The 13,012-nt window shown below is 43.8% G+C and overlaps 1 pseudogene; it reads right to left on the reverse strand.

Moving 5' to 3' along the window:
* Window positions 1-4,446: 4,446 nt before the first annotated feature.
* The window catches only part of LOC111969492 (protein SHQ1 homolog), a 45,851-nt pseudogene continuing 37,285 nt past the window's right edge, over window positions 4,447-13,012 (reverse strand).

Raw genomic sequence — 13,012 nt, forward strand, 5'->3', positions numbered from 1 at the left:
ACCTCAACACTTACTGGCTCCCCCAGCAGTATCTCATGCTAAAATATGACAGCTGTTTAAAACTATAAAAACAAATAAAGGATTGTAGTATTTCAGATAAAACACAGTGTCATCACCATTTATAGACTGGCTAAGATAAGGACTGGGAATATCAAAAATAGAAACAAGAGGGATATTATATTCAGTGGGGCAATATTTAAAACACTCCAGGTAGAATGTTAATGACCTATGACCTATCCTGGAGAAAAATAACTTAGCTTGCACCTCCATCTCATGTCTGTTTCTCTGGAACAGCCAGACAAAACATGGTGTTAAAGGAGACTGACAGTGTTGAAGGGGTATAATGATGAGAGAGGAGTGAGATGCTGTGCAAGTGCAAACCCGACGCAAGGCAGAGGTAATTTGCTGCATTAAGCGGCCTGATGAATCACTCCCCACTCTCAATGGAAGAGTGCTAACAGACATTGCTCACACAAATTAGGGTGAATCAGTGAGGCAATGCTGCGGAAGACGAGTGTATGCAGGCCCTGTCAAAACACACACACACACAGGATAGGGGTATCCTGTTTCCAACATTCCATATTAATCAAAATAAGTGCAATAAACATTACTTGTAGAAAGCCAACAGTTCAGTGCTATATCATGGCCTATACTGTATATCAACATTGAAGTATAGCATATTGGTATCACAGTGAAAACCTTGTGAAAGGCTACAGAATGGCTGAGGGACAGACACCTCACTTTCCTGAGGTCACATATGCTCATGTCAGTCATGTCTTGTGGGAATACAAAGCATGACAGAACGAGGTAGTTGACTGGACACCTGACTCCTTTCCTGTGCTCTGAAGCTGGAGCTGCACTTAGTTTCAGCGCCATGCAGCCTGGGGAAACATAATACAGTAGGCCAGGGTCACAAAGGGAGAACGGAGCCGCATGCCTGCCTGCCCACGCCACATAGCACCAAGTGAGCACAAAATAAATTATATTTGCACACCCATTGGAGGAGTCAAGCCCTGGAGACCACCTGATTCATTTCTTCTTGAGGGCTATTCATCTTTTCAAGCACCAGAATCACTTTGCCTCTCAGGAAGGGGAGACAAGATTGAGTTTTATATTAGTATGAACCAAGAGCCGCTGCTCTGTGTGTGGGAGAGAAGGACTGTGACTATACTGTCCTTGCCCCCCTGCCCTCCCATTGAAAAAAAGTGCTTTCTGTCAGGATAATACTTATAAGGTCGATTTCATGTAGGAATATCCACCTTTGCAGTGTGCTTAGTACTGAGGAGCAACAAGGTCTCAGCAAATAAGCTTTAGCAGTGACAGTAAGATGCTTCATCTGTAAGTATCCACCATTGGCAAAACATGTCTTCAGAGACATTTGACCCAAGACATCCATGATACTGTAGATCCTCTGTTCAAGCCCTGTTGACCACATACTCACACAAAGCCAACTCAGTGGCCTTGTGGTTAGAGTGTCTGCCCTGAGGTTGGAGTTCAAATCCTCGGCCGTGTCATACCAAAGACAAAGAATTGGACCCAATATGTCTCTGCTTGGCACTTAGCATTAAGTAGATAGATTGGGGGTAAGGCCCTGCGATAGACTAGCGTCCTGTCCTGGGGATGTAGGCTACTTGTACATTAAGCTGCCTCACACTACAGAAACAGGAGATAGACTCCTGCTCTGATGTGCCATTCTGGTTCGCCCAAGGCTTGTGTAAGGCTACTTACTCGCCAACTACATTCGGGTCTAATCCTATCTATCTTCAGCAGTGATGGATAAGTGGCAGGCAGCTACAGAGGGAAATCTCTGTCATTAGCCCAGAGAAGAGAGTAATTACTGGGGTGTGTTGACCTCTGGGGTCAAAGGGCAAGCACACTGCCACAGAAGGGGAAAGGGGACACCTAGTCAGTCGCACAACTGAATGCATTCAACAAAAATGTATCTTCTGCATTTAACCCCACGGCTGGCTGCCTTAATCGATGTCCAGGTCATCGGCACCTGGGGAGAAGTTGTTGTTGGTTGTTAACTGCCTTGCTCAAGGGCAGAACAGCAGATCTTAACAGCTCAGGGATTCGAACCAGAGATCTTTTGATTACCGAGAAGTAGGCCTAGTAATTAAATCTCTGTCAAAACACAGCATACACATTCAATTAATTAATGCCTTGTATAATTTATAAGACACATGACTTATACTGCCGGGGTAGTCCTTTGAAAAACTCCTGGGTGAACAGTATGAATTTCAGAATAACAATTCATCGAGCTCTGAGAAGGCTGCGGTTATGGGGGACACGCAAGCCACTTTAAGATGAAAAACAGCTATTGTCACTTAATCAATGTGTCACTTAATCAATGTGAAGCCCCAGTGGGGAGAAGCAGCCCGCAGGGCCCCACAGTCCCCAGAATGGAGGTGTCTTTAAAAATGGGCCGTAGTCTCATCCCAGTCACTGTGCATCGGTATGTATGGAGTGGTGGTTTGTCTCTGCCTGCTCTCTGCTCTCCGGCCCTCTGCTTCTCCATCTGTGCGCTGGCTCGGGGAGCTCTTTTCTCTCAAACTAACAGCTACCGTGCTCCGCTCCACACAGAGCCCTCATCCATCTGCCTGACATGTGCTTCCTTGTTTGTTTTCGCTCCACGCCCCCGAGACGCAGGCAGCTGATGGTATTGAGCTGTGTTGACGGCACTCCTCCATTCATGCCAGATGAATCAATCACTCCTCCTGCACGCTGCGGTGAGTCCCTCGTTTAGCCACCAATCTCCTCTTCTCCAATCAATATGGAGTTTCTGCAGGGGCTTACTGTACTGCTGCCTCTACGAGCAAAAATATAAAATCTCTTCCCTGCAAGTCACCCCAGCAGCTAAACGGTACACATGAATGAACAATGACAAGTACTCAATAAGTGCCTTAAAAAGCAAATAAGATCTAACTTTGGACATTTGATTTCAGACAGTAACAATGTGTGAACATATCTGAGTTGAACCCAAAGGTTTCTTAGTGATGACAGGGTACTAACTTTTTTGGGCGGGAAAGACACTGCATACATGAAAACTCAATGTCTCAAGATACATTTTAAAGCAGCAGCTGATATTTCCTGTTGGCGTCTGTTCAGTTTTGTTATCTCCCAACAACCACCACTATCTCTTTCCTTGAGAGGAAATGGCTGTGTGAATTGCATGTGCTAATCTAACAGCCTGCAAACAAAGTGCAACGCAATGACCGCGTCACCTTGAAGACACTTGAGTGATCTGCATAATTAAACACATACGTTGTATTATCAAAATGCTTAGCTTGGTATGAAAAGCCTTCATCAAAGAAACACCTGCACAGAGGCACAAAGTACAGAAGCTTTTTGAAACTCCTCAAGTAAGCTATGACACAACTAAAATGCCATGTATTCAATACAAAAAATGCAACATTTCCATGTTTGATGAAATGTCTGCATGAAGATAGAAAATACAAAATTAAGAATCAAATCAAATCATCAAATCTAATGTTAATGGTCACATACACATGGTTAGCAGATGTTAATGGTCACATACACATGGTTAGCAGATGTTAATGCGTTCACATACACAGGTCAGCAATTATGGTAACATAATGGATAGAGTTTTAATGTCACATACACATGGTTAGCAGATTTAATGTCACATACACAGGTTAGCAGATGTTATATGGTCACATACACATGGTTAGCAGATGTTAATGGTCACATACACATGGTTAGCAGAGTGTTATTGGTCACATACACATGGTTAGCAGATGTTATTGGTCACATACACATGGTTAGCAGATGTTATTGTCACATACACATGGTTAACAATGTTAATTGGTCACATACACATGGTTAGCAGATGTTATTGGTCGCATACACAGGTTAGCAGATGTTATTGGTCACATACACATGGTTAGCAGATGTTAATGGTCACATACACATGGTTAGCAGATTGTATGTTAATGGTCGCATACACATGGTTAGCAGATGTTATGGTCCATACACATGGTTACAATGTTAAGTGTCACATACACATGGTTTAGCAGATGTTAATGTCACCATACAACATGGTTAGCAGATGTATGTCACATACACATGTGTTAGCAGATGTTAATGGTCACATACACATGGTTAGCAGATGTTAATGTCACATACCATGGTTAGCAGATGTTTTTGCTCACATACACATGGTTAGCATATGTTAATGGTCACATACACATGTTAGCGTATTTTATGCGTCACATACACATGTTAGCAGATGTTAATTGCGAGTTTGTAGTGAAAGCCTTTGTGCTTCTGGTTCAGACAGTGCAGTAATATCTAACAAGTAATCGAACAATTCCCCTACAACTGCCTAATACACACAAATCTAAAAAGGTGAATGAGGATATGTACATATAAATATATGGAGGAGCGATGGCCGAGCAGCATAGGCAAGGTGTAATAGATGGTATAATATACAGTATATACATATGATGTAAGTAATGTAAGATATGTAAACATTATTACAGTYTCATTGTTTAAAGTGACTAGTGATCCATTTGTTAAAGTTACCAGTGATTGGGTCTCCATGTAGGCAGCAGCCTCTCTGAGTTAATGATTGCTGTTTAGCAGTTTGATGGCCTTGCGATAGAAGCTGTTCTTCAGTCTCTCGGTCCCAGCTTTAGAGAAGTCATCATCATTGATTGAATGCAAACAAGCTGTCATTCATGTACAGTACATAGAGGTAATTATGGCATATTCTCCYGGACGCCCATCTAATGATCATCATCGATATCATCCTCATCAAGATCATCACCAGTATCTGGTTTGACGATCAGCAGCGGGTTTCTGCAAGGACACTGCTCTAGGAATGTCCCTGTGCGGTTAGTAGCTGTGGCAGTAGCAGTATTGACTGTGACTGTAGCAGGCTGTGAACAGTCTCTCTCCGCCTCTCCCTGTGTTCTGCTCCTGGAATGCCTGCTGCCCATAGGCTGTGCAGAGATCCACAGCCCCTCCTTTGCCCTCTCTCCCAGCTCCTGGATCAGCTTGCTGGGGCTGTCAGCAGCAGAGGGGAGGGCACTGGTTTTCCTCTCGGCTGACATGAGAGCAGCARAGGACTCCTGGGAGAGTAGGGGGGAGGCAAGCTGGAGGAGGCTGGCCTCGGCACACTCTCCTCCTCTTCCCCCCTCTGTCAGCACAGTCACGCTCTTGGGTTCTGTAAGACTCCTCTCTGCTGTGTGACTGGGGAGTTCTACTGGAGCCTTTCTCCTCTTCCTCTACCAGCACCACAGTTTCCAGAACCTCCAGCTCCAGGTCAATTTTCCTTTGGGACATTTTCTGTAGGGGATCAGCCAGAGGGGTCACCTTCCTGGACATGACAKAGAGAGAGAGGACGGGATGAGACAGTCAGGCAAGTACATCAAAGATGGATCAGTTTGTCTTATTCAAATATTTAGAAATCCCAAAACCCCAACTGAAACCATTTGAAGAGCTGCTTTTCCAACACTGAGTTGTGTGTATTATGACTAATGCTGTATGTCTGACTGCATTTCCTACAAAAAACACAGCAACGAGATCTCAATCTACAAATCTAATATCCATTACCCAAATCCCAGCCTCATCTGAATGCTAAGTAGACAGCAATTCACTGAGGCCTGAGCTCAATGAAATATTGAAATAATGTTTAATAATCATGTAGGAAGATGAGTGTGTCTGATATGCAGGTTCTGCCCCCTGAGTCTCCGCCTGAAGGTCTCCCTGCGGGAGGTGATAAGAGAGCGAGGAGGATTACAGAGTTTACAGGACTCCATCCAGCACTGCCATCTCCTTCCCCCCACCCCCACACAGACAGACTGACACAATACAAAAAGCTGCTGCTGCTGGTACTGCATGGAGCTACTGCACTCTGACTTCTGGAGGGATAAGAGTAAGGCATTCTGAAGAATCTGRCAAGACCCATTCTGTATTCCGACAGTGGATTTTTCATCTAGATAGGAGCAGAATGTTTATTTTTCCAGACACCAGAAAAACTGATGAAGACATCTTGTTCTTGTGTTTCAGTAATTCCCATTCTGGTACATCAAAGAGACATTTTTAATATCTCAATGGCCAGCAGGGATTGCTTTTAGTGATGATGTTGGTATTCTGTAAAGAATGCTGCTTGTCATGAGGAGAGACTCCCATTAGCATCTATATTATATACAGGTAACTGCCAAAATAAAGGAAACACCAACAAAGTGTCTTAATAGGGTGTTGGACCACCACAAGCCATAACACCTTCAATGCACCATGGCATAGATATTTCAATTGCCRGGAACTCTAATGGAGGGATGCAGCACCATTCTTCCACAAGAAATTACGTAATTTGGTGTTTTGTTGATGGTGGTGGAAAACACTCAGGCGCCACTCCAGAATCTCCCATAAGTGTTCAATTGGGTTGCGATCTGGTGACAGACGGCCATTGCATATGGTTTACATCATTTTCATGCTCATCAAACCACTTAAGCCCTGTGGATGGGGGAATTGTCATCCTATGGGGTCATAGCCATGGTAGCCAAAATAATGCCCTGCCCTAAGCATTATGGGATGTTAATTGCTTAATTAAATCAGGAACCACACCTGTGTMGAAGCACCTGCTTTCAATATACTTTGTATCCCTGTGTTAGAATTATTTTGGCAGTTATATTGTATATTAAGAGGTACTTCTAATAATAATACAATAAATAATTTATATTCCAAATGTTTTTTGCCATCTATATTCACATTCTATACCAAAGTCAACTTTCCGACTGCAGAATAAAAAGGAGACCAACAAGCTATAGAACACGGCAATAATAAATTCAAGGGTTGGATAGAGTAAACGTGTCAAGTAACCTTGAGAATGGTCAAATAGACACCTGGCACACAACCAGCATTTACTGTGTCAATAAATGTTGGGTCAAAAAAGTCAAATTCAGACTCCTTTGAATAGATAGATGCAAATGTAGAGAGAATGGACTCATCAACTAGCACATTGAAGCATGTTGATATCATGCATCTTCTATCCCAAGGAGAGCATCCACATAACATTGGATTTCTATAAAAGAGTAGTTTRATCCCTAATAAAAGGTCTACTCCAACACCCATAATGTAAAGCCACTGGGGAATTGGGAGTCCCGGGCCTTATACATTATTCTTGAAGCTAAACCAGCGCAGGATGTTGCCAAAACTCAAGTGGCAGCTATTTTTCCACAGTGCAGCCGTGGTGATTAATAGCTGACCTTCTGCGGGTCGGCCTTCTGCAGGTCGATGTCCAGCGGGCCAGCCTCCCGCGGGTCAGCCTCCCGCTCCATTCAGGGCGAGATAAAGGACGAGCCTGCAGTTCTCCACAGCCATTGAGCTCCTTACACCTCAGCCACACTGAGGCCCCTGCTGCCCTCCTCAGCCCAATTAACCCACCGCTGAGAGCCAAGACAGCTCCTTATAACCGCAAAAGCTTAATGATCTTCCACTCCGGGGAGGAAACCATTTACACAGCAAACATTTWTTTWTATTTTTTATTTCACCTTTATTTAACCAGGTAGGCTAGTTGAGAACAAGTTCTCATTTGCAACTGCGACCTGGCCAAGATAAAGCATAGCAGTGTGAACAGACAACACAGAGTTACACATGGAGTAAACAATAAACAAGTCAATAACATGGTAGAAAGAAAGAGAATCTATATACAATGTGTGCAAAAGGCATGAGGTAGGCAATAAATCGAATAATTACAATTTAGCAGATTAACACTGGAGTGATAAATCATCAGATGATCATGTGCAAGAAGAGATACTGGTGTGCAAAAAGAGCAGAAAAGTAAATAAATAAAAGCAGTATGGGGGGTGAGGTAGGTAAATTGGGTGGGTAGCTGTCTCTTATACACATCTAGATGTGTATAAGAGACAGCCATTTACACAGCAAACATTTTTTTATATTTTTTATTTCACCTTTATTTAACCAGGTAGGCTAGTTGAGAACAAGTTCTCATTTGCAACTGCGACCTGGCCAAGATAAAGCATAGCAGTGTGAACAGACAACACAGAGTCACACTCTTATACACATCTAGATGTGTATAAGAGACAGGTGGTGGGTCGTATAAGGTGCTTTAGTAACAAAACGAATGGCACTGTGATAAACTGCATCCAGTTTGCTGAGTAGAGTYTTGGAAGCTATTTTGTAGATGACATCGCCGAAGTCGAGGATCGGTAGGATAGTCAGTTTTACTAGGGTAAGTTTGGCGGCGTGAGTGAAGGAGGCTTTGTTGCGGAATAGAAAGCCSATTCTTGATTTGATTTTGGATTGGAGATGTTTGATATGAGTCTGGAAGGAGAGTTTGCAGTCTAGCCAGACACCTAGGTACTTATAGATGTCCACATATTCTAGGTCGGAACCGTCCTAGAATATGGAGGGATGTGTACTCATTTAGGACCTCGGAAGAGACTGTGTTAACAGATCTTATAGCTAGTGGTGGTGCTATATCAAATTAAACAAAATGTCCATTCAGGAAATGAGTGTAAGAGTATGGAGAAAGAAAGGACAAAGAAAACATGACTGACCCATGACTCAAGTCCTACAAAAAAAACAAGGAATTGAAGGAGAACAATTACTCTGACAGTGAGTAACGGATGGTTATGCATGCATATGACCCATAATAACACCCCCACCAGTGTGTGCAGAGAGTCAGACCCCACATGGAGACTGTAGACGATGGGTCTATAAAAGCCCTTCCTGGAGTAGAGCAGGCTGGCTGACTGGTTCTGGCTGGAGAGCCTCCTATAGCACTGCCACTTCAAAGCAGCACCCCCSTCTTTTACCCCCCCTCCTCCTGTGATCTTTTCCCCCTGTGGGAAGTCATTATTGAGTTAACATTGTAGGCTCTGTGCTTGTTTTCTCGCCTCCCTCCCTCACTCTGTGCTGCGGTGGGAAAAGCCCGGCTTGCGGTGAATACAAAGGCTGCTTTTGGAGAGAGGGAATAATGTTGTACACAGTTCAGTCATTACTAAACCACTGTTGTGGGTTGCCCTTATTAACTGAGGAAGGGCGGCTTTTTAAGGTTGGAAAACTTCTGTAGAGAAAAACATTCTTCCATCTATCAGACACAAAAGTTCTTGGATGAGGACGGGAACAGGGTGGTAGGGAGAAGGACAGCTAGACTGAGGCAATTACAGACATGCATTTCTTTCATCGGCCTCATGTTCAATGACGTCATAAAACATTCAACACATGTCCCTACTCAGTCTCCTTAGGCTTGGATTTCCTGACTTCCTGAGTTTGATGGAGTGTGTGAAGGAGAGTGTGAGTAACACTGAAGACCTGTGTCAGAGGCATTATGCTGTATAACGAGGTGTTTGGAGTCCTATCAGTTGGGTTACACAGTCAGTCACTTCCCTCCAGCCATGTGTTGGTACCCTGCTATGCTGCCCACCTTTACCTCCACACTGATCTCATAACATCCCTCTCACAGGACTGTTGACAGTCACTGATCTCACAACACCCCTCTCACAGGACAGTCATCACATTCATAGTAGGGATTGTAATCTTAGAGTGCTGTATAGTAAGGAACTGTATAGAGAGTCAATTAGTTGATGTGCAACATGAAGAGAGTTGGTAGAAGCTAGTTGTAGAGTTTGTTGTTTACCTAACTCCTATTCAAAACGAGGACTCAAGGAGAGGAAGTTCCTTCATACATTATTAGTATAGCATTGATGCAACAGCACCGTCAGTGTTTCTCTCTCCCTCTGTGTGTCGGGCTTCCTGTGTAAGTACACAAAAGCTGGACGTCATGCAGAGAGGAAATCTGAAGTACTTATCCCTGTTAGCTGTGAGACAGTCTTGGCTTTGTTTATCCCAGCGGGACACAGAGAGGATCTGCTGTCTCTGTGGTGGGGAGGGCTCAAATCAGACAGACTAGATACAATATCTATCTACTACCTCACAGACAAGGCCCAGGACAGGACAAGCTCCTGACAGAGACATGTCTGTAGTGTAGTTACAGTACATACCCAGAGAGTGACTGTCACACTAGCTGCATCATGGAAAGTAGTACAACCAAAAATCTGCAAAGAGAAAATAAAGCTCACCTGTATTCCATTTCCAACATTTCTACCATTTCATGAAAATAATTGTCAATGCGGCCAAAGCCCTCCAATTAGCTAGCTTCCGAATMTAACAAGAGACACATTTCTAGGAATTTCTCAAGAGCAATTTAACATTTCTAAACTAACCTCCCACTGGGCACCACAGTGTAAATTCTTGCCACTGCTGCAAATTTTAAAACTGACCCAATTATGTACAGTACCAGTCAAAAGTTTGGACACACCTACTCATTCAAGGGTTTTTCTTTATTTTTTAAACTATTTTCTACATTGTAGAATAACGGTGAAGACATAAAAACTATGAAATAACACATATGGAATCATGTAGTAACCAAAAAAGTGTTAAATAAATCAAAATATATTTTACCCTTTGCATTGATGACAGCTTTGCACTCTTGGCATTCTCTCAACCAGCTTCACGAGGTAGTAACCTGGCATGCATTTGAATTAACAGGTGTGCCTTGCCTTAATTTGTGGAATTTCTTTCCTTCTTAATGCATTTGAGCCAATCAGTTGTGTTGTGACAAGGTAAGGGTGGTATACAGAAGATAGCCCTATTTGGTAAAAGACCAAGTCCATATTATGGCGAGAACAGCTCAAATAAGCAAAGAGAAATGACAGTCCATCATTACTTTAAGACATGAAAGTCAGTCAATACGGAAAATTTCAAGAACTTTGAACGTTTCTTCAAGTGCAGTCTCAAAAACCATCAAATGCTATGATGAAACTGGCTCTCATGACCGCCACAGGAAAGGAAGACCCAGAGTTACCTCTGCTGCAAAGGATAAGTTCATTAGAGTTACCAGCCTCAGAAATTGCAGCCCAAATAAACGCTTCACATAGTTCAAGTAACAGATACATCTCAACATCAAATCAAACATTGTCACATGCGCCGAATACAACTAGTTTTTACCGTGAAATGCTTACTTACAAGCCCTTAACCAACAGTGCAGTTCAAGAAGAGTTAACTAAATATTTTCCAAATAGACTTAAGTAAAAAATTATAATAAAAAGTAACACAATAAGAATAACGAGGCCATATACAGGGGGTACCGGTACCGAGTCAGTGTGCGGGGGTACAGGTTAGTTGAGGTAATTTGTACATGTAGGTAGGGGTGAAGCGACTATGCATAGATAATAAACGAGTAGCAGCAGTCTACAAAAGGMAGGGGGCAATGTAAATAGTCCAGTGGCGATTTTATTAATTGTTTAGCAGTCTAATTAATGYCTTCGGGGTAGAAGCTGTTGAGGGGCCTTTTGGTCCTAGACTTGGAGCTCCGCTACCGCTCCCCGTGCGGTAGCAGAGAGAACAGTCTATGACTTGGGTGACTGGAGTCTGACAATTTTATGGGCTTTCCTCTGACATTGCCTATTATATAGGTCCTGGATGGCAGGAAGCTTCGCCCCACGCACTACCCTCTGTAGCGCCTTATGGTCAGATGCCGAGCAGTTGCCATACCAGGCGTTGATGGTGCAGTTGTAGAACCTTTTGAGGATCTGGGGACCCATGCCAAATCTTTTCAGTCTCCTGATGGGGAAAGGGGTTTGTCATGCTTTCTTCACGACTGTCTTGGTGTGTTTGGACCATGATAGTTCATTGGTGATGTGGACACCAAGGAACTTGAAACTCTCAACCCGCTCCACTACAGCCCCGTCGATGTTAATGGGGGCCTGTTCGGCCCGCCTTTTCCTGTAGTCCACGATCAGGTCCTTTGTCTTGCTCACATCCTTTGTCTTGCTCACCACACTGCCAGGAAGTCCAGGATCCAGTTGCAGAGGGAGGTGTTAGTTCCAGAGWCCTTAGSTTAGTGATGAGCTTTGCGGGGCACTATGGTGTTGAACGCTGATCTGTTGTCAATGAACAGCATTCTCATAGAGGTGTTCCTTTTGTCCACATGGGAAAGGGCAGTGTGGAGCGAGATTGAGATTGCGTCATCTGTGGATCTGTTGGGGCGGTATGTGAATTGGAGTGGATCTAGGGTGTCAGGGAGGATGCTGTTGATGTGACCCATGACCAGCCTTTCAAAGCACTTCATGGCTACCGACGTGAGTGCTACGGGACAGTAATCATTTAGGCAGGTTATCTTCTCTTCCTTGGGCACAGGGACTATGGTGGTCTGCTTGAAACATGTAGGTATTACAGACTCGGTTGGGGAGGGGTTGAACATGTCAGTGAAGACACTTGACAGTTGGTCCGCACATGCTTTGAGTACAAGTCCTGGTAATCCGTCTGGCCCAAAAGCTTTGTGAAAGTTGACCTGTTTAAAGGTTTTGTTCACATCGGCTACCGAGAGTGTGATCACAGAGTTATCCAGAACAGCTGGTGCTCTCGTGCATGCTTCAGTGTTGCTTGCCTCGATGCGAGCATAAAAGGCATTTAGCTCGTCTGGTAGGCTTGAGTCACTGGGCAGCTTGAGTCTGGGTTTCCCTTTGTAGTTCGTAATAGTTTTCAAGCCCTACCACATCAGAGCCGGTGTAGCAGGATTCAATCTTAATCCTGTATTGACGCTTTGCTTGTTTGATGGRTTGTCTGAGGGCATAGCGGGATTTCTTATAAGCGTCTAGATTAGTCTCGCACTCCTTGAAAGAGGCAGCTCTAGCCTTTAGCTCAATATGGATGTTGCCTGTAATCCATGGCTTCTGGTTGGGATATGTACGTAAGGTCACTGTGGGGACAACGTTGTCGATGCACTTATTGATGAACCCGAAGTCTGAGGTGGTGTACTCCTCAATGCCATTGGATGAATCCCGGAACATATTCCAGTCTGTGCTAGCAAAACAGTCCTGTAGTGTAGCATCRGCGTCATCTGACCACTTCCGTATTGAGCGAGTCACTGGTACTTCCTGCTTTAGTTTTTGCTTGTAAGCAGGAATCAGGGGGATATAATTATGGTCAGATTTGCCAAATGGAGGGCGGAGGAGAGCTT

This window comes from Salvelinus sp. IW2-2015, linkage group LG1, assembly GCF_002910315.2.
Source record: "Salvelinus sp. IW2-2015 linkage group LG1, ASM291031v2, whole genome shotgun sequence".
Classification (NCBI taxonomy): Eukaryota; Metazoa; Chordata; class Actinopteri; order Salmoniformes; family Salmonidae; genus Salvelinus; species Salvelinus sp. IW2-2015.